Here is a 26,428-nt window from a genome sequence, read left to right on the forward strand (position 1 = left end):
ATCTTTGAGAAGTATAAAGCACTGAAAAATATAGAAGATTCTTGTTAAGAACTAGGCTACCATGGCACCAGGAATTAGCTTCATGTACTACTGGATTCTGACATGGGCTCCATCTCCTACTCCATTCACCCTGGAATGGATGTTCTGTCTTCACCCAGCGAGCATCAGCCATGCCATTCCTAAGCCACAGTGATTGGTTCAGGGGTGGACATATCATTTCAATGATCCAATGAGAGAGAAGCTCAGGACTTCCTCTGTAATAACTCAGGGAAAAGAATTCCACTCTCTCTCTGGGGGGCGTGTTGACCAGATGTGAGGTGGAAGGACTATAGTTCCTATTTTGTTAACAAAAGAGAAATCAATCAGAGAAAGGCAGAAGTTAGAGAACTACAAGGAAATCGCTTCAAGTGTAAACTCTGCCCTACCTCAGGACTATTTAACTCTTAGGAGCCAGAAAGCTTTTGGTTAAGCCAGTTTGCACTGGGCTTTTTGATATTTCTGCTAAAGGCACCTGATATGTAACAGCCTCAGGGGCATAAGACAGAGTAAGGTATGGAGTGAGAAGCAGCCATCAAAGAAATGCCAGTAATTACAAGAAAAAAACAGAACAGCTTTAGGAGAAAGGATATAGATGGATGTTTCGTCCTTATCTTCCTCCTTCTTTTTCTTTCCTCAAGAATGATGGTTGGGTTTCTTTTTTGTTGTTGTTTTTAATTTTTTTTTTTACGTTTATTTATTTTTGAGAGACAGAGAGAGACAGCATGAACAGGGGAGGGGCAGAGAGAGAGGGAGACACAGAATCCAAAGTAGGCTCCAGGCTCCGAGCTGCCAGCAAAGAGCCCGATGCGGGGCTCGAACCCATGAACCATGAGATCATGACCTGAGCTGAAGTCGGACGCTTAACCGACTGAGCCACCCAGGTGCCCCTGATGGTTGGGTTTCTTGAGAGGAAGCATATAAAGATGATTGAAGAGACAATTACACTTTGGATAAATTAAGGTAACTCTTCAAATATCAGTGGCCTAAGACAACATTAGTTTAGAATCCAGTTTTCTGTGGTGAGGAAGAGTATGGGGGAGTCAGTTCCTGGAGTCATGTAGGAACCAGGTAGTTTTCCAAGTATAGCTTGCAAGATTACTCAGATTGTTGATATCCAGCCATTAAACATGGAAGATTAAAGAAAAAATGGTCATACTTTCCTCCATGAGATACAACTCAGTGACATGCCCAAACCCAACTGTGGAATAAACTAGGAAATGTAGTTCAGTTGTGTGCCCAGAAGACGGTAAAATGGTTCTGAACAGTTATCTGTATCTGCTTCCTACTTATAAGGTTATGATTTTGGCTTGGGAATTGTGGCCAGCAATAGTTGACGCTACAAATTTAAAATACGTACCAGAGCCAGGAAGATAATATACAGCAGTGAAACCAGCCAAGCAAAATGTAATAAAGAATGGCAGAGATTTGGTCAAAACAGAAATTAAGTCATTTGGACTAAAGAAGAGAGCCATCGATCACTCAGCCAACGGTCATCACACAGGAATCTGAATTCAGTGTTTCTAGGTTTTATTTCTCAAGATCAACTGGAAATCTAAATTTCATGTACAGTTTTTTGATTCTTAAGTGTTGGAAAATAATTTATTATTGAAACACCAAGAAAAACCAAAGGAGACCCAGTTCTGATACCCAGCTCTATTTGTTGACCACCAACTTACAATCCACATGGTAGACCTCTTGCTCTATTTGTAATTTTTTTTTTTTGAGCATAGGGCCCTAAAACAAATGGGTGTATGTTTATTAAACTTATATAAATATGCTATCCACCTATACTTCAAATATCATGAGACATTAATATCTCATCATTTAGATGTCAAACTAAAATGAACTTTTTAACATTTTTCCCCACGCTCTGGGGGGTTATGACACATACATCATAGTTTGGAGGCAACAGTTCTGTGAGTCCACTGTTTTTCTTTTGACATCTAAGTTTTTCTTAGAAATTTTTGTTTTCTAAAACCTTTATGTTGTATATTCATCCATATAAGATTGGTTATGAGACTTATTAGTTTGCAAGTGATGAGACTCTCCTGTGATGCCTATCAATTATTTTCTTCTTTGTGATTTCAGGCAAACTATGACACTGGCAGGTACAACATTGAGGCCAATTTCTGTTCTGTGCGAAATGGCTGAGGTTCAACTCCCAAGTTCTGATGAAAAATATTCCTAGTTTCTTTTTTTTTCTCTTTTACCTCAAATATGCAAAAGTGCTTATTTTTACTATTCATAGAAAACCACTCCTGACTGTGATAATTATTACAGAATTCCAGTGATATGTTTTATGAATTGAATAGCTATATGGACTAAGAAGAATCTTTATAAAATATACATGGTAGATGAACAACATATAATGCTCATTTAAAACATAACATTCAGACTTGTAAATATATTTGTTTATAGATTTATATGTACCCTAAAAGATTTAATGAAGTGTAATTTTTTTTTACATTTACTTCATGTGTCTAGAAATTTTCATTGGGTATATTTTTTCCTCAGTATCCTGAATTCACTGCAAGCTGGAATTATTTAAGAGAACTAATTTCCCAGCAACAGACAGAGGCTGTAATTAAGTACCATCCCTTGGGCCTGTCATGGACTTGACTGTAAAAAGCAAAGTAATAGGAAAGGTCTAAGAAAATACTTTCATGCCAACTAGTCTTTGAATTACAGAGCTGAGAGAAATGCGTGGATGTGTCCAACTCAAAAACAGATATGGGAATGCTCAGGTCACTGAGATCAATGTGAACATTCAGTGCTACCAAACTGCTACTAACACTTGTTTAAAGAATTAAAGGGCATCTTTGTTTTTTTTATTTTTGTTTCTTTCATTTCAATTTCACCTGGCCTTAGCCAAAGAGATGTCCTTAAACCTTAAGGTTTTGCCTGTTTGATTTTTTTAAAAAAATAACAAGCTTTATAGGTACATAAGTCATGTACCATACTATTGGCCCATGGATGTGTATAATTCAATGGTTTTTAGTATATTCAGAGTTACGCGGTGCAGCCATTACCACAATTTTAGAATGTTTTCATCACTCCGAAAAGAAAGCCCATGCCCATTAGCAGTCACTCCCATTTCTTCTTAACTTCCCACCCCCACCCTAGGCAGCCACAAATTCTCTCTCTACCTCTATAGATTTGCCTATTCTGGGAATTTCATACATATGACCTCATACAACATCTGGTATTTTAGGACCCTCTTCTTTAGTTTTCAAGCCTCATCAATATTGTAGCATGTAACAATACCCCATTCCTTTTTTATTGCTAACTAATATCTCATTGTATAGATAGACCACATTTCATTCATCCATTTATCAGGTGATGGACATCTGGAGTATATCCACTTGGGGATATTATGAACAATGATGCTATGAACATTTGTGGACAAGTTTTTGTGTAAATAGATTTTTTAAGTTTTCTTGGGTATATACTTAGTGGTGTAATTGTTGGTGATATGATAAGTCTATGTGTAATCTTTGAGGAACCACTAGACTGATTTCTAGCTGCCTGTATTATTTCCTACCATTCCTACGAGTTTTTTGTTTTGTTTTTTACATCCACCCTATTGTGAGAAAAATAGTATCGCACTGTGGTTTTGATTTGCATTTCCCAGATGGCTAATGAACTGGTTTCCTAAGACTTTACACATAATCAGCTAAGAAAAGAAAAACTGGGGCACCTGGGTGGCTCAGTTGGTTAAGCGTCTGACTCTTGATTTCGGCTCAGGTTATGACCTCACATTTTGTGAGTTCCAGCCCCACGTCGGGCTCTGCACTGACACTGTGGAGCCTGCTTGTGCTTCTCTCTCTCCCTCTCTCTCTCTGCCTGTGCTCACTCTCTCTCTCCAAAATAAATAAAGGAAATATTAAAAAAAGAAAAAAATTAAATACTTTCACAATTTAAAAAAAAACAATAAGGTAGATTTAGGTTAGGAGTATAAAGGAGAAAGAAGAGATGACCAAAGGAAACAAAAATTATTCCTATTCATTGAACCTATATAGCAAATCTCTTCATAGAATGGCATGTCTATGCAGCATGCTTTCCACATGCAGAAGAAACTGGCAGTAGTCCTATTTTAACTGTAATTTTGATGAGACTAGAAGGGCCCTCTTCAAATGTATACCTCTAAGAAGAGAGAAGAAAAAGATGACCAATTAAGAGGCTGTTTTACAAGGGTGGGTAGAAAAGATGGTGACTTGGGTTCTGTGGTAGCAGGTGGGAGGGAGGGGATGAGAAAAGGCTGGGGGTAGAAAAGTCTTCAGATTCAGGAAAGGCTTCATAAATGACAGACCATGAAAATATTAATGAAGGGAAGGGAGTTGAAGAATGTGCAGAAGGTCAACAGGCAGAATGTGAGACAAAGGAAAAACCAGGGTAGAGAATTTTACCTTGAAGAAGAAGGGGAAAGAGCAAGCAGCTGAGTTATACCAGAGCAGGGGTTTTCAAAGGGCAGTTCCCTCCTCAGGAGCCTCACTACCATCTGGGTTAGAACTAACTGGAAAAGCAGGCAGGGGGCCTCACTCAGACCTACTAAATCAGAAAGTCTGGGGATGGGACCCAGAAACCGTGTTTTAACAAGCCTTGCTGATGATGCTGAGATACACCCTAGTCTGAGAATCACCTTTGGAATATAGGATGGCATGGTAAGTGGGTAAACGGGAGTGAGGATCTCTAGTGAGTATGGTAGCTCGAAGAAAGGTTATGAATGTTTAACGAGCAGAGAAGTAATTAATTAGAGTGATAGCTCCGGAGTATTAAATTGATAGCAATGTAAGGTGAAATTGCCTAAATCGAATTGGCACAATTACAGTATAAACATCTAACTAGATTTTTGGTTGGAGCACAAAACCTGGGAAAAAGCATAAAGGTTCTGTTTCCTCCAATTTTAACTGAAACAAAATGAAAAAATAAGCATCTTAGCATTGGAAAGTCATTCCACTGACTGAGGTGAGAAATAGAAATACACTGATATTGTATTTGAAATGCCTCTAATCTAACGTGGGGGATAAATGAGAGATTGCATATGGAAAGAAAATCATCATCAAAGACCTCTTTGTTATTTGGATAGATCGTTGTCTTGTGCGGTTCCAGACAGCACTGTTCCAATCAGAGTTTATGGGAACCACGCCCCCTAGAGTGGTGTAGCACATAGCTGTCACTGTTTGTATGCATCACCCCTGCATTCCTGGCTGTCAAAGTGCTGTAACTGATACATTTTCACATACATTTTAATCTCTTAAAATCCAAGGGACATGATGCTACGTGAAATAAACCACTGAACAAGCTACATACTGTATGACTTCAAATATATGACTTTCTGGAAAAAGCAAACCTACAGAGACAGTAGAGAGATCGGTGGTTGCTAGGGGTTCAGGAGGAGGAGGGAGGGATGATAGGTACAGCACAGTGCATTTTAGAGCAGTGAAACTATTCTGTATGATACTGCAATGATGGATACAGGACATGAAACACTTGTCAAAACCCAGAGAACTGGACCACACAAAGAATGAACTCTGACGTAAACTAGAGAATTTGGTTTCGAATAATATATTTGCTCATCAGCTATAGCAAATGTACCACACTAATGCAAGATGTTAATAACATAGGAAAGTAGAAGGTGAAACAGGGCATAGGCACTTCCTGTGCAATTTTTCTATAAACCTAAAAATTAATCTCTTAAATTAAAAAAAAAATCCAGGGACAGAAAAGGATGACTTCCATGAAGCAGATAAGACTGACCTCAGCTGGGTCAAGGAGAATAGGTTAGAAACCTCAAACTGTAACATCAAAGGTTAAAAGGTAGACTTAAGTAAGAACATTTAAAGAACAACTTAATGAACTAGGTACCCCAAACTTAATTGCAGTTCTCTGAAAATTCAGTATTCTGTCATGCTTCTGAGCCTTGGCATATGCTGTTTCTTTTCCCAGAATACCTTTTCCCTCCTCTCAAATGGGAACTTTCTTAGTCATCTCCTTTATGAATGCTTTCCTGCCTCCCTACAACAACAGCTTTTATCACTTTGTGTTTACCTCTACTGTTAGCGCTTGCAAGCTGTCTTGTGCAAAGACGATGCCGGATTCTGACTTCTTAGGTGATGTTTACCTTTTTGTTAAGAAATATATATATCATGGTAACATTGTTCCTTCTGCCTCTTGGCTACTGTGAAGGACACTGCTCTGAACTCGGCATGTATGCACATGGATTTACAAATACCTCTTCAAGATCCTGCTCCCAATTCCTTTGGATATATACCCAGAAGCGTGATTTGCTGGAACATATGGTAATTCTATCTTTGATTTTTTGAAGAAATGCCATACTATTTTCCATAGTGGCTGAGTTGTTTTACATTTCCGCCAGCAATTCACAAGAGTTCCAATATCTCCACATCCTTACCAATACTTGTTATTTTTTTAAAAATTTTAATCTTTATTTATTCTTGAGAGAGGGCGAGAGAGAGAGACAGAGTGCAAGTGAGGGAGGGGTAGAGAGAAAGAGGGAGACACAGAATCCGAAGCAGGCTCCAGGCTCTGAGCTGTCAGCACAGAGCCTGACGCGGGGCTCAAACTCACAGACTGTGAGATCACGACTAGAGCTGAAGTCAGATGCTTAACCAACTGAGCCACCCATGCACCCCCTTGTTATTTTTTGTTATGTTTTTATAGTTATCATCCCAAGTATTTATCAATAAATTAAGATATGGTATATGTGTGTGTATACACATATATGTCATATATGTATACACATACATATATGTATATGCACACATACACACATGTACATATATACATACATATACATATGCACATATATACACACATGTGTACATATATACACATACATACATATGTACATATACACACACATATATATGCACATATATACATATACATATATATGCATACATATGTACATGCATTCATACACACGCATGCACAATGGGATATCATTCAGCCTTCATTCAGCCTGAAAAAGAAAGGAAATTCCATCACAGGCTACAAAATGGGTGAAACTTGAGGACCTTATGATAAGGGAAATATGCCAGTCACAAAACAATAGATACTATTATGATTCCACTTATATGAGATACCAAAAGCAATAAGTATATAGAACAGAAAGTAAAAAGGTAGTTTCCTAAGGCTGAGAAGGGGAAATGGGGAGCTGTTTAATGGGGATAGAGTTTCAGTTTTGCAAGATAAAAAAGTTGTGGAGATCTGATTCACAGCAATGTAAATTTATGTTTAATATGATTAACTTATGAATAGTTTAGAAAATAAAATGTGTAACATGTGTTTTACCATAATTGCAAATAATAAAAAATAGAAACTGTTAGCCTGTTATTATTTTTAGTAGATAAACCAAGTTCATAGGTACTATGATAGCCGCAGTCAACTACACTGTTGCTAAAAAGTTAAAAAATAAATGTAACAACAGGGTGCCAGGGTGGCTTAGCTGGTTAAGTGTCCCGCTCTTGGTTTCGGCTCAGGTCATGATCTCACGGTTTCGTGAGTTCGAGCCCACGTCTGGCTCCGCATTGACAATGTGGAGTCTTCTTGGGATTCTCCGTCTCCCTCTCTTTCTGCCCCTCCCCCACTCACAATGCCTCTGTCTGTCTCAAAATAAACAAACCTAAAAAAAAATACTTTACTCCATCTACAAGCTGCTTTATAAAGTTGGTTGCAACTGTCAGCCCATAGATCTTTCTGTAAGAGTAAAAAGAATCTTCTCTTTTCATCTGGCACCATTTCTCTGCAAACAGAACTTTTGAAACTCAAATCATACAGTCTTTGTCCTGAAGTTAACCTGTTTCTTTTTTCTAGCAACTATTATGCATCTTCATAAATAACACATAGAGTGTATGGTTAGTCATAGCTGTTTATTAATCATTTTATTTCTTCCTTTTTTATTCTATTAATTTCTCTACTTCGAAATGTCTTTCTTATTAAGATATAAGAGCTCTTTGTATGTGAGAGTCATCAATCTTTTGTTATACGTGTTTTCAATGTTTTCTTGACTTGTTGCTTGCCTTTTACATTTATTGATGGTGCTTTGAGGAAACTATAGTAGCTGCAATATTTATTAAGTTCAATCTATTAATGTTTTCTCTTACAGGGAAGTTCTTCAGAGAAGTGTACCTTGATTTTGATTCAGATTTCTGTCGGTGTTGGGAAAAGGTGCAGTATAATACAGAAGCTGTGCCTCAAGGCCTACAAATCAGACAGGTCTACACAGACTGACATTTTACATGTTTTTAGATATTACCTAACTTTCCTTACCCAAGTTGTGTTATCTATAACATGGACTTGTGAGTCTCAAGTCAAATAACCTATTTTTATATTTTTAACGTTTATTTGTTTTTGAGATAGATAGAGAGCAAGGGCACGAGTCTGTGTGTGCTTGTGAGCACAAGCAGGGAGCAGGGGCAGAGAGAGAATCCCAAGCAGACTTGGTACTGTTGGCACAGAGCCCCACGTGGGACTTGAACTCATGAACTGTGAGATCATGACCTGAGCCAAAATCGAGTCAGACGCTTAACCAACTGAGTCACCCATGTGCCCCTCAAGTGATATAAGCTGTCTTTAGCTCTTAGCTCAGGGGTTGATTTATAGTAAACATTTACCAGCTCTAAGGATGGGGATTATGATGCTGGTGGTGGTGATTAAAACTTCCAGTTCGCAGGAGCACCTGGGTGGCTCAGTCAAGTGTCCAACTTTGGCTGAGGTCATGATCTTGTGGTTTGGGAGTTCTAGCCCCAACTCGAGCTCTGTGCCGACAGCTCAGAGCCTGGAGCCTGCTTCAAGATTCTGTGTCTCCCTCTCTCTGCCCTCCCTTGCTCATACTCTGTCTCTGTCTTTCTAAAAAATTAAAAATTAGAAAAACAAACAAACAAACAAACCCTTCCAGTCCTTAGCTTCCCTTTATCAGCCTGGGTGGCTGTGTGTATCTTTATATCTCAGGGACTTTTGCCTTGCTTCTTCACTCAAACTCTTTTCAAAGCTACAAACATCTATTCTGGGTCACTTTACACCCCAATTTCCAGAAATTGCTGATGAACATAGTGTATATAACTTTTCACTAATGACAAGTGTTTTTGGTTTAAAGTTTTTGCTATAAATTTCTAAGGAAAAAGAAAGGGACGCCAACAATGCCAGCAAACATGGGGATACTGCAAAATATAACCAACATATGAACTTCTCTGCATTGTGGTTCCTGGTGAAAAGCCACAGCTCCCTCCTGACTAAATGTAAAACTGAGTGCCTTACTACCCTTCCCCAAAATTTGTTTTCCCCTTGGTTCTTAAGACTTCCCTTCTCCTCCTCAAAGGTTCCTCTACCCAAGATATGAGACTGAGCAGGCATTTAAGGTAAAATAGTGCTCTTGGTTTCAGAGACCCTCTCACCCAGTTACTCCCACCTCTGTGAGACTTCAGTCCTCCTAAGGGACATTTGCCTTTTGAGCACAATCATTCAATTCCAGCTTATTGTGTATCTCCTTGAAGCAAAACTGTTTACATTGTGTTAAGTGGATCCAGTGCCCTGAAGACATGGTCCCCACCCCTAAGTTTCTCCCTACTAGGAGTCCCTCATATCTGTTGTTCTCATATTCTCAGAGAGCTTCCACATAAGATAAATGATTTCATCTTAATGGAAAACCCAGCAAATTCACTTCTTAAATGATAAAACAGTTCAGATGCTTAAGTAACTTGGCTGAGATATTTTTCAATGATGGAATTAACTCCAGAATTCATGATCCTTGTGTAATCCCTTCTGCCCCCTCAGGATGATAGTAAAACAACCAGGGTACCTCTTGCCAGGCTTCTCTGGTACCTTCCTCTTTGTACTGTGTTGTAGCAAAGGAGTGCTCTCATCAGGCAGACATGTGTTCAAATCCATACATTCACCTTTACTCACTGGGTAATTCTGAGAAAAGTATCCCACTTCTTCATCTGAGGTGGGAAACTGCAGGACTCCATAAAAATGTACTCTTTGCTCCTTTTCCTGCTTCTATTCTTGCCATGACCTGTACCCCCTCCCCCCCCCACCCTTTACACATGACTTGTAATGCAAATAGCATATGTTCTCCTTGTGAGGAACAAAGAGCTAAAGATCCCTCTAGAATAGATAAAATTTAAGGAAATACCAGCTGAGAAAGACCAGACAAAGCTATAACATGCATATTCCAGACCACAGTGCTAAACACGTCAACGCCAAGGCCCCCTTGCCTCAAGGACTTATACCTGGGCCCCCAGGTATTTGTTCCTGGATGTCTGAAGGGACACACACACACCAGACCTCTATCCTCAGTAAAACCTCCCAGACTCTGAACAAAGATGAGACTCCTGCTCTTTTCCTTTCTGCATCTCCTGTAGGCTCTGTATCTGCTCTGTCTGGATCTTCGATAAACTCTGCTCTTAGTTCCTGCTGGCTCGCATTTGATTTCCATCCTACCCAAGCCAAGGATCCTCTCGCCTGGTCCTGCCATATCCTCTCTGGGTCCCCAGACCTGGCCTGCCGGCACCACAATCTTTAGCTATGTCACCTCTAAAATGTGATGATTACTATAAATAAACTTACTTCATAGGGTTGTGTGGATTAAGTGAAATAGGGGACAGGAAGCACTCAATAGCTATTATTATAACTGAAACCATAGGCATCTCACTGGCTATTACATGGATTATTCAGCAGTTGTCAGGGAGTCCAAAGCAATATCTAAAGTATATAACCTACAGTGCCCCTGTGATGGTAAAATTCCTGCATCATGAGATGACTGTGTCTCATTTCAAGACATTTTTTCCCTGAATTCTACAAAGGAATGCTAGACTCCCAAGAAAGACGGCCAAGGCAGGGGTTTTTGACTCCTGGTTCGTCATTCATAAGCTAAGCAATTTGGAAGGTCCTCTCCAGCTGTATATATAGTTCCCTGCGAACACACTTGGAAGCATTTTAATCAGCGTTAGCTTTGCGAGCTTTCCAGTGCCACACCTGAATTTCCACAGGAACCCAATCTGTAACAGCCGACAACCTCAAGACACAGTCTGATGATCATTCCTTGCCAATCCTCTTCTGGTGATGTTCTTCCGATAAGGCTCATTTTAGTACTGTCGGTAGCTTTACCAAGACACCCTGGGGAGGAAGCCTCTGCGGTGACACTTTCAGTGTCATGAATGAATTATTCATATATGTCACAGCTATTCATAAAAAAAGGGAAAGCATTAACTCAGAACATTCTCACAAGGGTCGTTTTAACATGTAAGGGACAAGTCGTACTTCTGTGCACCCCAACGCTTTCCAGCCTCTGATGACTTGAAATTAAGTGACATATTTTGAGCAGCTGAAGTGGCTTAGAGACGAGTGAGAGCTCTGTGTTATGTAAGCCTGCACGTCATCCCGAGGATGTTTTGGCAAGCTCTCTGCTAACTATGTAGACTGCTCACAGGTCCACAGGAAACTTTTCTAAAGTCCACCTGTGTGCCAATGTGACCACTGTGAATGTGGTCTCATTCTCAACAGGCTTGGATATGTATCTAAGAAAAATACTTTTGCAGAGAATCAAAAGAGCTCAGTTGAAATTTCATGCAATTCTTCAAAGGGCTTATGTCTCAGTAACATCTCAACTGCACAGCTAACAAGGCAAATCAAGCATAGTCAAAAAGAAGAGGTAACCAAATAGAAAGTTAATGGCCCTTCTTGCCATTACTTGACTACAAATTTAGTTCCCAACAGACTCCTTGGTTCTGGAACATCTACCACACTTAGCAAGAAAGTAAAATTCCTAGTGTGTCCTTGGTTACACAAGTTGAGGAACTGATCTGAAGAAAGACATAGAAATTATTGTTGAAGGTAGAATTTCCCCCCAAGAAACATCAACAAGCAATCATAATCCCAAAATGACAACGTTCTATTGGCAAATAAGTACCATGGAACCTGAAATCCAGCTCGGCCTTTCCCCAAGCCAAGATGTCACCCGTTATGACCAGTTCCTTTTCCAGGTGACAACTGAGAATATCGGAGTTTATCTTTTCTTCTGTTGTATCCCGCAGTTTGAAAGAATTTGCCTGCTAAGCAAAATGCCATTACTAAACAGCAATAATATGAATGATCTTTTGCTTAATTGACCAATATTATTATGTATGGGGTACCTTCTAAGCTTTTACGTATTACCTAAGTTAATCCTCAAATAATCTTATGTGAATAAGATGTTTTATATCACCATTTTACAGATGAAGAAACTGAGGCTTCAAGAAGTAATATATAGTAAGAGCAACAGCCATAATTCAAACCCACTTACCTAAAGTCAGTCCTCTTAACCATGCAGTGAATCATCCCCAATATCTAATGATTTTCAGTGTTTAACAAGGAAATATATAGTTGCAAATATGCTATTTTGGATAGCATTATATCAGCATGTGAGCTTTATCTGATTAACTTTATTTTATTTTCTTTAATGTTTATTTATTTGAGAGAGAGAGTGGGGGGGGGGGCAGGGGCAGAGAGAGAGGTAGAGAGAGAATCCCAAGCAGGCTCCATGTTGTCGGCACAGAGCCTGATGTGGGGTTCAATCTCATGAACTGAGTGATCATGACCTGAACTGAAACTGAGTCTGACGTTTAACTAACTGAGCCACCCGGGCACTCCTAGCTGATTAACTTTAAATTAAAGTTCACTTTAAGTTTTGAGCTGGTAGAATTCTAGGTAAAATTCCCTTCCCAGTTGAGAGGCCTTCAAACATGTGTCGATGGATAGCCACATGACTCGACACACATTCAAGACCCAGTCACCATAGCAGCTGCCCCTTGGCTGCCCCTGAGATCTATAAAATTTGTGCATACCTATAGCTGCGTCCACAGGACAGGAAAAGCACACTGGAGATTTCTGAACATGGCAAGGGCGAGTTTGCCAATTCTGGGGATTGGAGTACTAACTCCTGGTGGCACGTTCCTGTAGCCCACAGGGTCCTCACCTTGTGGCAAAAGGTGTGGCTAGAGGATGGCAGAGCAGGGTCTTTTGAAGCACAGGGTCCAGGGCTAGAATACGTAGAGGACAAAGGGGAGGTGGGGGCTATGATGTGATGAAAAAACAGATCCATTACTTTCATAGTCTGAAATATCATGTACTCCTTTGTTAATTGTACATTTTCAAAACATACTCATTAGAATATGAATTACAGGGTGCCTGGGTGGCTCAGTCGGTTGAGCGTCCGACTTCAGCTCAGGTCACGATCTCGCGATCTCGCGGTCCCTGAGCTCGAGCCCCGCGTGGGGCTCTGGGCTGATGGCTCAGAGCCTGGAGCCTGCTTCCGATTCTGTGTCTCCCTCTCTCTCTGCTCCTCCCCCGTTCATGCTCTGTCTCTCTCTCTATCTCAAAAATAAATAAACGTTAAAAAAATTAAAAAAAAAAAGAATATGAATTACATACAAGCAGATCTCTTGGCTATCCTGTCTTCTACTGCATCTCCAACATGTATGACAAAGCCTGGCACAGATAATTCACTAAATTAAAATCTGCTTAATGGAGAAATGAGTAAAGCATAATAGCTTACAAATATGCAAACACAAAACAAAACAACAACAGCAACAAAAAAATGTTCCAGGAGCCTTTCTAGGTGCTTTGCATATAAGACCCCCTTCATTCCTAACAACTATAGGAGGTAGGTACTAGGAAAATCACTTTACAAATGGCACAGGAAGGTTAAACAGTCTGCCTAATATCATAGAGCTATTAATAGGCTCAAAAGGCTGCATTCTTTTTCATAATGAGACACTGAGTATATAAATAAATGATTGTGCAAGGGAGGGAAGGAAAGAAGGAAGGAAGGAAGGGAGGAAGGGAGGAAGGGAAGAAGGAAGGAAGGAAGGGAGGGAAGGAGGGAGATCAGGGCAGCATAGCAGATTGAAAAATTAAATCTCTTCTTCATTCAGATTTTTAAAAAATGGTAAAATTTACAATTCACACACAATTCAAAAGTGTACCATGTGAAAACGTTTGTGGGAAAGAACTGACAACCATACAGCTCTTTCCTCAGCAGAATGAGCTTTTAAAAAAAATACCCAAGAAAGCTTGGGAATTGGCACAAGACGGTAGCCATCTCAAAGAGGGGGCAGCATTTTTGCTGTAACATATGGTAAGGCATAAATAAGGGCCGTTTAAAAGTGGGTCCAAACAAGCCCCCTTCTAGATGCATAAAGAAGAGTGCCTTTGGAGACTGTCAGGAGTTTAGAAACTTGATTGGAAAAAGGATTTGGGCACAGAGTAGAAAATTAGTTAACAGCATGTCTTCTGACCTCCCCAGTCTATGTAATACCAAGAGCTGAGTTCCAACATATCAGTATGCTGACTGGTGACTTCTAATTAAAAATAAAATCAAGCACCTGTGCATCGGACAGCATGAACTGCTGGAGTTCCCACACACATCCAGCTATAGAGTTTGGCCATAAAGATGGTTTCATTTCTCAGATGAAACGTAGATGCTAGATTTATTAGAGGGACGGCAGATAGTATGATTAATACACATTCTGTCACCTTTTAATACTTCCATTTATGCTAGCTGGATGTTGCTCCTAGTCTCTTCAAGTGAAATTCCAGCTTAAAAGACAGAAGAAGTGAAGAGAGGAGAGAGCAAAGGGAAGAGGAAGGAATGGGATGGGCAAAGGAGGGGAGAGCAGGAGGAGAGGATGGAAACAAGGGAAGGAAGGACAGGGGAGATCACAGAAAAGAGAGCTTGTTACCTCTGGCTAGAAACAAGCAAGCTCCAGAAACACAAGTCCTAGTGCCCAGTGATAACTTCTTCACTCCTGACTTGCCTAAGTTTAGCAAGAATCTTAGCTGGGTTGCCCCCCTGTGACCTCATCAGAACATCATGATTCACATGCCTCCAAATGGAGAGCAGCAGGGAGGAGTCTCACACGACCCCAGCCCTATCCCCTTCCCCTAAACAAACAAACAAACAAACAAACACACAAAGTTTAAAAATTCCAAAAGGAAACTTATATGCACACACACACAGGATTAGTTTGGTCTGCTTCCTTAATTGCTGTTTTTGTTTGTACATACCATAACTTTATACAGTCATTTGAGATAATTGAGATAATGCGACCAATTAACTGGAATTGCCCTACACACTGAGAAGTATTGTTCCCTGCGGCAAAATACAGTGAAGGTGGTCAATGTTGAACGTTCTTGTTTGCAGTCTGTTAGCATTCTAGTCTCCAGAATTATCATTTCATTATGACTACTCCTACTATCATCATCATCAGCATCATCATTACTGGGATGATGAGAATGATTGTCCTGATTTCTTCTCCCTGTTCTCCTTCCCCATTTATTTTCATGGTTGCCTTTTTCCACCACATTAGTTTTTGTTCTTCAGAGTATTTGCTTAACAGTTTTTCCATTTCAATGGTTCAGATTTTCCCTTATTGCATTATGTGATGGAGTACTGATGGATTTTTCCATGATTTAGACAATGAAGAAAAATTACGTAAAAACTTATATACACCTAACATATGAAGAGGCATAGAATGTAAGAAATAACTTTATTCTTAGCCTACTCTATTTCCTTTCAGATCATCTCAATTCCACTCTCCAAAAGTGTAGAAACCCTGAAATATTGCATGTCTCCTTCAAATTATTTTATGTGTGCATACAAACCCATCTTTGTATTTCTTCATACATTTAACATAAATGGGCTCATGTTATGCATACTATTCTGTAACTTTCTTCCTCCATTATACACTATGATGGAGTGTTTCCATTAAACGATCCATATCAGGAGTAGTTACTCTGTTCTTTTTACTAACATTATGGTATTCCATTGTGTAAATATACTATTAAAAAAACTCTACTGTACTTATGAACATTTAGTTTTTCTACCTAGCAACAGTTTAAAACAAATTACAGTGAATTTGGACACACACACACACACACACACAATTGTACAAACACTTTCTTTTTTTTTAAGTTTTTTTAAATGTTTATTTATTTCTGAGACAGAGAGAGACAGACCATGAGTGGGGGAGGGGCAGAGAGAGAGGGAGACACAGAACCTGAAGCAGGCTCCAGGCTCTGAGCTGTCAGCACAGGGCCCTATGTGGGGCTCGAACTCACAAACCGTGAGTTCATGACCTGAACCCAAGTCTGACGCTCAACCAACTGAGCCACCCAGGCACCCCTACAAACACTTTCTTAATGGGATAAAGTCTTATAAGAAAAATTATAATAGTAAAAGGCATTCTTAAATTTTAATAGATTTTGGGGCGCCTGGGTGGCTCAGTCAGTTAAGCGTCCGACTTCGGCTCAGGTCACGATCTCACGGTCCGTGAGTTCGAGCCCCGCGTCGGGCTCTGGGCCGATGGCTCAGAGCCTGGAGCCTGCTTCCGATTCTGTGTCTCCCTCTCTCTCTGCCCCTCCCCGGTTCATGCTCTGTCTCCCTCTGTCTCAAAAATAAATAAACGTTAAAAAAAATTAAAAAAAAATTTTAATAGATTTTGCCAAATTTCCTGAAATAAAATAGTATCCATTTATAACTTAAAAAAAATTTTAACGTGTATTCACTTCTGAGAGACAAAGCGAGAGCAGGGGAGCGGCAGAGAGAGAGAGAGAGAGAGAGAGAGAGAGAGAGAGAGAGATACCCAGAATCCAAAGCAGCTCCAGGCTCCCAACTGTCAGCACAGAGCCCAAAGCAGGGCTTGAACCCACAAACAGTGGGATGAGCTGCAGTCAGATGCTTAACCAACTGAGCCAACAATTTATAATTTTTAAACTGAGTTTATCCTTTTAGATTTTGAAATTAAAAATTAATGTTTGTTCATTTTAACAAGTAAAAATTATATGGAGATATATGGAATACCTCTCTCCCGCCATTCCCCACATACATCCCCTTTGAAATACCCAATTTTACCTACTTGTTGATGGACTAACAAGGAACGGGAATGGCCATTTTTCTATAACCTCACCAGCAAGAAGATTATCAATCTTGATTTGTCTAACTGGATGAGCAAAAAATGTTATTTGTTTTTTTTCAGCCACCTATTTATTAGCCATTTATATTTCATATCCCATACATTTCTTTTGCATTGTTTTTGTCTGTTCAATAGCACGTTTTTTTCCTTGTCGATATAGAGGAGCATTTTTAACATGAGAAATATTAGTCCTTTTTTTTGCATTATTTTACTCAAAGTTCATTGTCTTTTAAGCTATTTTGGGTATTCTTCCACTTTGAAATTTTATAGTTCCTACAGAATATTCAGCAAGAAAAATATAACTGGAATTTTAGTTTGAATGTTCTGCACATAAAGTAAAAATGTCAGCACCAAGTGTGTTTTCCCTTAACTTCACCTCAATGTATTGTTTCTTTTCAGATTCTCAGGAAGTGATACCCCCTATTTTCAAAAGCACATGCCTTGTCTTGAAATTTAAATCTAATATCCCTACCCCACACCCCTTTGAATCTATGGGCACTTGAAATACAGGCTTTTTTTTCTTTTAAAAGTTCATGTTGTAGAAGTATTTTTCTGATTTTATAATTAAAGTCTACCTATATTTCATTATAATCAGAGACTATTCTTGAATAAAGAATATTGTTACATATTGTAAAGTAGTAAGATTTTGTAATATTATAAGACCATTTTCATTACTGTTCTAATGGAAACTTTTATTTATTTTTTAAAATATTTTTTAAGTTTATTTATTTTGTTTGAAAGAGAGAGAGAGAGAGGGAGCTAGGAAGAGGCAAAGAGAGGAAGAGAGAGAGAGTCCCAAGCAGGCTCCACACTGCCAGTTTGGTGCAGGGCTCAAAGTCACTAACTGTCACAAAATCTAGAGTTGGAGGCTTAACCAACTGAGTCACCCACGCACCCCACCAATGGAAACTTTATAAGCAGGTATCCTCCACTTCCTATATAATGTATATCTCTATTTCTGTATATGAGTATCAGCATATATACGCAGACACATATAGAATTTATTTCTGGAACTTTTATATCTTTCTCGACTTGGTTCATTATAGGCTTAGATAATTGAATAAAGTTATCTTACTACATTTACTTCTTGTTTCTATTTTTTTTTTTTTTTGCTTGATAAAAGTTGAATCCATGATATGGCACATAGATCTTTATAAATATTAGACTCTTATTATGAACTTTACCTCCTTATTTTGTATTAATCTTATTTCTTTAAGTATCAGTTTATCTATATTTTGTGGTGTGTGTGTATGAGTACTGACATTAGTTTTGTTTAATTATATGAATATGACTAAGACAAAAACAAATGAGAGATTATGGTTATACTACTGGGGTGTGTGCGTATGACCATTTTCCTACTATTCACTTTTGCATTTTAATTGCGCTACATGGTTATTTGGCTTCACAAAATTTCTCACTAAAATTAAAATCATGCAGGGGCACCTGGGTGGTTCAGTTGATTAAGTGTCTGACTTCGGCTCAGGTCATGATCTCACGGTTCCTGAGTTCTAGCCCTGCAATGGGCTCTGTGCTGACAGCTCGGAGCTTGGAGCCTGGTTTGGACTGTGTCTCCGTCTCTCTCTGCCTTACCCCCACTTGTGCTCTCTCTCAAAAAATGAATAAATGTTAAAAAAATTAAAAGAAATAAAACCATACATACATTTTTCCTTCTAAAGAATTCTAAATATTTAATACTATATTAAAATATTCGTACAAATGTAATTTTAACATAATGGCAATAAGTTAACAGTAACAACAAGCTTATTAAAAAGTAATCCATTACTGATTGTGCATAAATCATTTCAATGATGTCTTATAAACTCATCTGAGGGCAAGACTGACCTTCTTGGTGGGTGACTTTGCTGATGTCTGCATGTATTCGACTGCATAAAGGAATATTCTCTTCATACAACCTTGCATAATCTTAGTATTCCCTCATTGTATCGTAGAGAGAATCTATGAAGTAGCATAAAATCTGATGTATTACATAAGTAAATATAGTCAGTTTTCAATAAACTAAACAAAATCTAAAAAGTTGCAACCTCTTTGGGGTATCTGGGTGGCTCAGTTGGTTAAGTATCCAACTCCTGATTTTGGCTCAGGTCATGATATCACAGTTTGTGGGTTTGAGCCCTGCATGGAGCTCCACACTAACAGTGCAGAGCCTGCTTGAGATTCTCGCTGTCCTTCTCTCTTTGCCCAGCCTCCCCTCAAAATAAACAAACTTAAAAAAAAAAAGAAGTGCTAGCATCTTCATATTTCACCACATTGAATTCAGTCTTGTCAGGTTATATTCCCTCTTTGGTTTGGTTGTGATGTGCTCTCCCATCCCAAATCTAGGACAAATGTTTTCTGACCCATCAAAGTGCTTGGAATACATCTTATCATCTAAACTTTGAACTGGAATTAAAATATAGTTTCCTTTTTTTTTTAAATTGAACGTTGCCCATTTATTTTAACTTGTTAACAGAAAAAGTTAGCTTGCACATGACAATCGTGATTTCAGAGCTATGGAATGGCATAAAATTACCTTTTTTTAAATGTTATTTTTTAATTTACATCTAAATTAGTTAGCATATAGTGCAACAGTGATTTCAGGAGTAGATTCCTTTGTGCCCCTTACCCATTTAGTCCATCCCCCCTTCCACAACCCCTCCAGCAACCCTCTGTTTGTTCTCCATAATTAAGAGTCTCTTATGTGTTGTCCCCCTTCCTGTTTTTATATTATTTTTGCTTCTCTTCCCTTATGTTCATCTGTTTTAGATCTTAAAGTCCTCATATGAGTGAAGTCCTATGATATTTGTCTCTCTCTGACTAATTTCGCTTAGCATAATACCGTCCAGTTCCATGCAAGTAGTTGTAAGTGGCAATATTTCATTCTTTTTGATTGCCGAATAATACTCCATTGTATATATATACCACATCTTCTTTACCCATTCACCTGCCAATGGACACTTGGGCTCTTTCCATACTTTGGCTATTGTTGATAGGGCTGCTATAAACATTGGGGTGCATGTGTCCCTTCGAAACAGCACAGCTGTATCCCTTGATAAAAACCTAGTAGTACAATTGCTGGGCCATAGGGTAGTTCTATTTTTAGTTTTTTGAGGAACCTCCATACTGTTTTCCGGAGTGGCTGTACCATCTTGCATTCCCAAGATACAGTTTTTCTTTGATGACCATTCCTATTTCCACCAACATTTTTTCTGGATTTTATTTGGCTTCTATGATCCTAATTTTGGTTCTTATTTAGGCTTGTGTGGTCAGATTTTGTGACAGTTTGGTTATAGAATTTACCTTATCATAGTAACTTATCTCTGTTCTTATTCTCAAAAGAGTATGGAATTCTTTAGAATCGAGTTTTGAGGATTTTTTTTCACATTCTTCCTCGTGTTTTATTTTCATAGTAAATATTATAGTAAAATCTCTGTAAAATGTGAACAGTGAAATCCTTGTGTCTGCATCTCACTAATTTTGAGACATATAAATATTCCTTTAAGAGAGAAGTCTTGATGGGCAATTATCTACCGAAAGCTTGGGAGAAAGATAAACAGACTACTAGGTGAATTTTATCTTTGTCTCTTTTATTGACCTTGGCAATACCATTAAATGCTATATCTAAAAGCCTTGTTAATTAACTGACTCAGCAGGTAGGAACCTCAGAGACTGATTGCTAAGGAAAAGTAAGAAGGTGACTAATAATTAAGATCACTTTCCAAAGTCAGGTCATCAGACTGGTCATTATTTTCTTACACTGATCTAGCCCTGGAAGGAATATAAATACTTGTGACCTGGAATGATAGATGTTCTTCAATCCGCCTTTGAAAATGTTGTCTACTTGTCTTAGACAACACCTTCAAAAGAGAAGACACCTATTTGGCTACAGACTTTTCCCTTTGATATGGCACCTTCTTAACTTGGGGTCTCAGAAAGCCTTCTCAATGGTTTCCTAGAAATTTTCCAGAATGGAACACATCTTACCCCTGTTTGTTATGCTTACAAACTACACATTTTGGAGATACTTTAAAACAGGCAAGATAAAACCTAAGAGCATACAAAGGGAGAGGCATAATTATCCCTATTTTATATTTGGAACAACTGGGACCCAGAGAGGTCACTTCACTTGATAAATAATGGAGAGCTGATGAGATAACCTGGTTCTTCTCTTTTAATTCTTACTGGATATTTGACACGCACATGAAAATGAAGCATAACTTACACCACAGAAATAACATCCTTAAATTAATAAGTTAATATTGTTTACAATCTTTCAGCAATGTACATGTGACTCGATGGCATAGTTATCAGTCAAGTTTTAATTCCAGTTGTCAGGTTTTCTTATCATTTATTGTTTCCATGTTAGAAGATTCCAGATCACACTTATTTTGTTTGTTTGTTTGTTTTAGAGAAGAGAGAGAGAGACAGCAGGCGAAAGGGGAGAAGGGCAGAGGGGGAGAGAGAGAATCTTAGGCAGGCTCCCTGCTCAGTGTGTAGCCTGACATGGGCCCATGACCCTGGGATCATGACTTGAGCTGAAATCAAGAGTCAGAGGCTCAACTGACTGAGCTACCCAGCCGCCTCCCAGACTACAATCATTGCTGTTACAAATAGCAGTAAGTATTTTGTGCCTCTGGATGATTTTCCCAGATAAACATATAAAATATGAACACAGAGTATGTAAAGTTCTTGCTCATGTCTGCTTTGGAAATGCCATCAGACTCAAAGCTTATAAGCCAATTTCTTTCAAAAAGCTGAATGGCTGATTACATTATCTTGAGACATAGTACAAGATGGATTTCTAACTCACTGCTTAATTATATTTGAGTATGGGAAGAATTTAGTTGTTTTACATTTGAATGTAATTTTAAAATACATCTTAACATATACTGTCAATTTCTTTTTCTGGTCAATGAAGAAAATAACCCAATGTGGGAAGAATTAAACTCATAGTGATGAAAGGTCTGCACTACAATTTTGTTTTCTTATTATCTTAGTTTCAACATTAAAAAAGAAAGACATTCTGGCCCTGAAATAAGATGTTCAGTCTATGCTTGATATTGAATATATTGCTGAGATATGCCACTTGAACAAACAATGTGAAATCATAGAAATGACAGTAGTATCACCAAAGAATGTTTTTATATTATCTGTCATTTCAAAATTACTCTCTGAACAACTTTTTCTCGAAAGCCAGCAGACCTCAGCAGGGTAGAAAAGCAGAATCTTATATTCATTCTCTCAATCTAGGTCATCTTTGGTGCTGCTTTTGTTTTTTAATGTGAATCCGAGTCAGAAGGGGTGACCACCAAATTTTCATAGCAAATAAAACGTCTTCCAGATGGGCATTAAGGTGCAGATCTTTTTCTTTGCAGAGCAAAGCCCATCCTTGCTACATATGGGTTGTTGGACTCCAATAAGATTGAGCCCAGAGCACATTTTCTAGTCTGCCTCATAGATAACAAAAAAGAATTGTAAACCAAAAGACCCATCTCTTCTCTTACAGTCTGGATAAACAGAATGAAACTTGTCAAGCATTTCTTTCACCTATGTACTGCACTTACGCCAAGAGCAGCTAATTCATACTCTCTCCATCAGTAATGTCACCCAAGTCTAAAGTGAAATATCTACCAGCAGATGCACAAGAGTGTAATTGCTCTTCCACAATGTATGCCATTGATATTTTGCAACATCCATCAGTGTTATATGATAAAGGAATTTTGCCAATAGTTCATTCTGCTTTCCCTGTGATCATACTATTTGTCATTAACATGGCAGCTGCTTTTATTAGCTTTGTGGCACTACCGTGACTTGTACTTGTGTTTTGGCAAGATGAATGCAACCTGGAGAGATGCTTCTGTAATTCTAGACTTTTTTCTACTACTGACCACAAAAGTCATCAATTTGGCACTGAAAAGCATTATTTTGAGCTTGTTCAGGAAAACAGAGAGGTCACTCTTTTTGTTAAGATAGTGTGAACTTTTTTTTAAAGATAGTGTGAACAGTTCTATGGCTTTATTTTAATACTGGATAAAGTTCTAATGAAGGTTTATGTGACTTGCTGGTCTAACTACATGCAATCTTTAAGATATTCATGAAATTATTGCTAAAGATTAATTTTCCTTAGAACAATATCCACTCATATTATAGATGTTCAGTACAGTCCCAGTACTGTTTATATTTGTGAAGCTTCTGAGTTGTATTATTTATGTTCCAATTTAATAAATACTTCCATGCAGCAATGAACTCCTTTTTGTGACTTGAACTTTTTTTTTGTATAAGAATATAACATAACTCATTAAGAATACAAATGCAAATTTAACAGTTTGCTATAGGTTGGTTAAGATAAACTGACCATCAGTCTTGGTTTGAACATACAAAACCCTAATGGGAATTCTGCGACTAACACAGTAAGGCTTTTATGCGTTTGTGAAATGCATGGGAAATGGGTGTTTATTGGCCTCACCCCCAAATTCCTGAACCATCTGCCATAGTAGTTGCCAGACACCACTAAGACAGGGACCAGCAGGACAGGAGGACCCCACCCTGAGAAACGCTACCGCGGGGCAATGATCGGCTCATTCTGCACACCTGTTTCTACTATAAGGCCGGCCATCTTTGAGAGACAGTACCCCCAATACACAAGAGAAAGGACACAGAAAATACCACAAGGTGATCACAGGCTCTGTTCTTTTGCTTTCCCTGAACCAGTCTTTTCATCTTAACCTATGCTCCACCATTCTGACAAAAATTCTCTTGAGTACCATTTATTGCATGTTTACTGAACGCCTGGCTCTGAATTTATATAAAAATGGAAGCTTTTCAAAGTGACTCCTTAAGTTCCTATGAAGCCCACTTTAGAGGTAAGGAAACCGAAACAGAGAAGTTTGTTAACTTGTCCCTGAATCGGTTACTAGCAAGCGACAGAGTTGGGCCCAAACCCAGGCCTTTGGAGCTCTAAAGCCCGTGCCATGAGTTTGCACATTCACTGTCTAGTTAAAACACACATAAAGCTTTATTTTACTTTCCTGCTCTAAAATCTTCAGTGATTGCCATTGCCTACAGAACAAGCACAACCCCCTTGGCAAGAGTTCAGATCCACGGACAGTCTGGCCTTCCCCTTCCCCTCCGGCCCTGTCTCCCACACACGCTGACACAGTCCCCGAGAGCATCACCTTCTTCCACCCTCATGCTTAGATTTAGAATCTTCCCTCTCACTGCCCAGCCCTGCATACCTCTGGCCCATGTCACACCGTATACTATGATCACTTAGCCTTCCACAGAAGGCCCTGGGAGGGCGTGGCAATGACACCTGAGAAGTCATATTCACACCATAATTGTCTGGTCCGGTGATTGTCACTCTGTGGTCAACCAACCACCGACAAAAGAAGCATCTGGAAGTGTTTGTAAAAATATGGATTTCAAGGCTTCTTTCTAGGTGTAATGCTCAGGTGGCATAGTATATCTGAGTTTTCAAAAATGTAAATTAGTCTTATGTATCTTAAAATTTGAGAATCTTCTTCTATATGTAGGCAGAGAAGAAGTGCTTGTGTGAACACTGACACGTGGCTTCCTGAAGGTTTGAGGATCATGTAAGACTAAATGTTCAAAGACCCTAGCAAGTCCCTAAAATTTGAGACTGTTCAGTGCTAAGGTACTGAGAGTGGGGTGGGGAGGGGGGTGGTGAAGGTGAGGTTCTCCCTGCTTCAAAACCCTGAGTCTCTGTTTTCTTCTCTCTCTTCTATGATCTCCCCACAGTCTTTCCTGAATCTACTAACATGCTCTTGAGAACAGTTATTTTCTCATTGCAAATTAGTATATATTTGCAAAGAAAAATTAAAACAGAAAAGTTTATATTAAAACTGAGGACTAGTCAACATTTTATAATATTTCTTTCCAATTTTTTCCCCTATGCGTGCATACTCTTAAAAGAACAAAAAAGTATGGAATTAGATAATAGCTATATAGGGAATTTGTGTTCTCTTTTTTATTTTCTTAACATTATAAATGTTAACTTCTCTTGTACCTTTAATTATTCTTTGATGTCAAGATTTTTTAATAGCATCACAAAAGCCCATCCTCTGATTGTTTTGCTTACCAGCATTTACGTAGTGTTGGGCATATCGTAGGCACTTAGGAAAGTGTTCTAAATAAAGGAATAACAGTTGTTCATGGAAGTTTAGACTTGTTTCCGTTTTTTTTGTCTATGATATATAACACTGCAATTTGTATGTCTGATGATTTCCTTCAATTGAATTCTTAAAATTAGCATGCTCCATATAGGCATATATATTTTTTAAGTTCTGATATATATATATATATATATATATATATATATATATATATATATATATGTATTTTGTGTCTGTGTGTCTGTGTATGTGTGTGTGTGTGTGTGTGTGTGTGTATATATATATATATATATATATATATATATATATATATATATTTGTTCCAGTTTATCAAGAAATAACTGAAATACATCACTGTACATCCTTAAGGTATACAGCATCGTGGCTTGATTTACACATATTGTGAAATGGATTATGGCAGGTTTAGCTAACATCCATCTTATATAAATACAACAAAAAAGAAAAGAAAAAAGGCGAAAATGTCCTCGTGATAAGAACTCTTAGGACTAACTCTCTTAACTTTTCTACATACTATGCAACCATGTTAGCTATATAGTTTTCCTGCTCTACATGATATCCCTAGTACTTATTTGTCTTGAAACTGGAAGTTTCTGCCTTTTGACCATCTTCTTCCAATGCCCCTTCCTTCCACTTTTGGTAGCCACAAGTCTGATCTCTACTTTTATGAGAATTTTTGTTTTTTAGACTTCCCATATAAGTGAGAACATACAGTATTTCTTTTATTTCTCTTAGCATAATGCCTTCAAGGTACATCTGTGCTTCCACAAATGGTAGAATTTCACCATTTTTTATGCCTGAATAATTGTGTGTATATCTATCTAGTTACCTATATCCATCAATCTATATCTATATATCTTTATCTCTCTCTATGTATCTATGTATCTACCTAACTACCTGGGTATCTCATAACTTCTTTCTCCATTTATTCATTGATGAACACACAGGTTGTTTGCATGTCTTAGAAATAATGTTGCTATGACATGATGACATGGGGGGTGCAGGTACCTTTTCAAATTACCTTTTGGGTATATTCCTGCAACTGAATTGCTGGATCATTTAAGTCTATTTTTAATTTCTTGAGGATCTTCCATAGTGTTTTCCATAGTGGCTGCACAAATTTATAATTCCACCAAAAGTGCGCAAGTATTCCCTTTTCTATCTACATTAGATGTTATTATCTCTTGTCTTTTTGATGATGCCAATTTTAATAGCTACAAGGTAATATCTCACTGTGGTTTTAATTTGCATTTCCCTAATAACTAGTGA

The sequence above is a fragment of the Panthera leo genome, chromosome A2 (assembly GCF_018350215.1).
Source record: "Panthera leo isolate Ple1 chromosome A2, P.leo_Ple1_pat1.1, whole genome shotgun sequence".
Classification (NCBI taxonomy): domain Eukaryota; kingdom Metazoa; phylum Chordata; class Mammalia; order Carnivora; family Felidae; genus Panthera; species Panthera leo.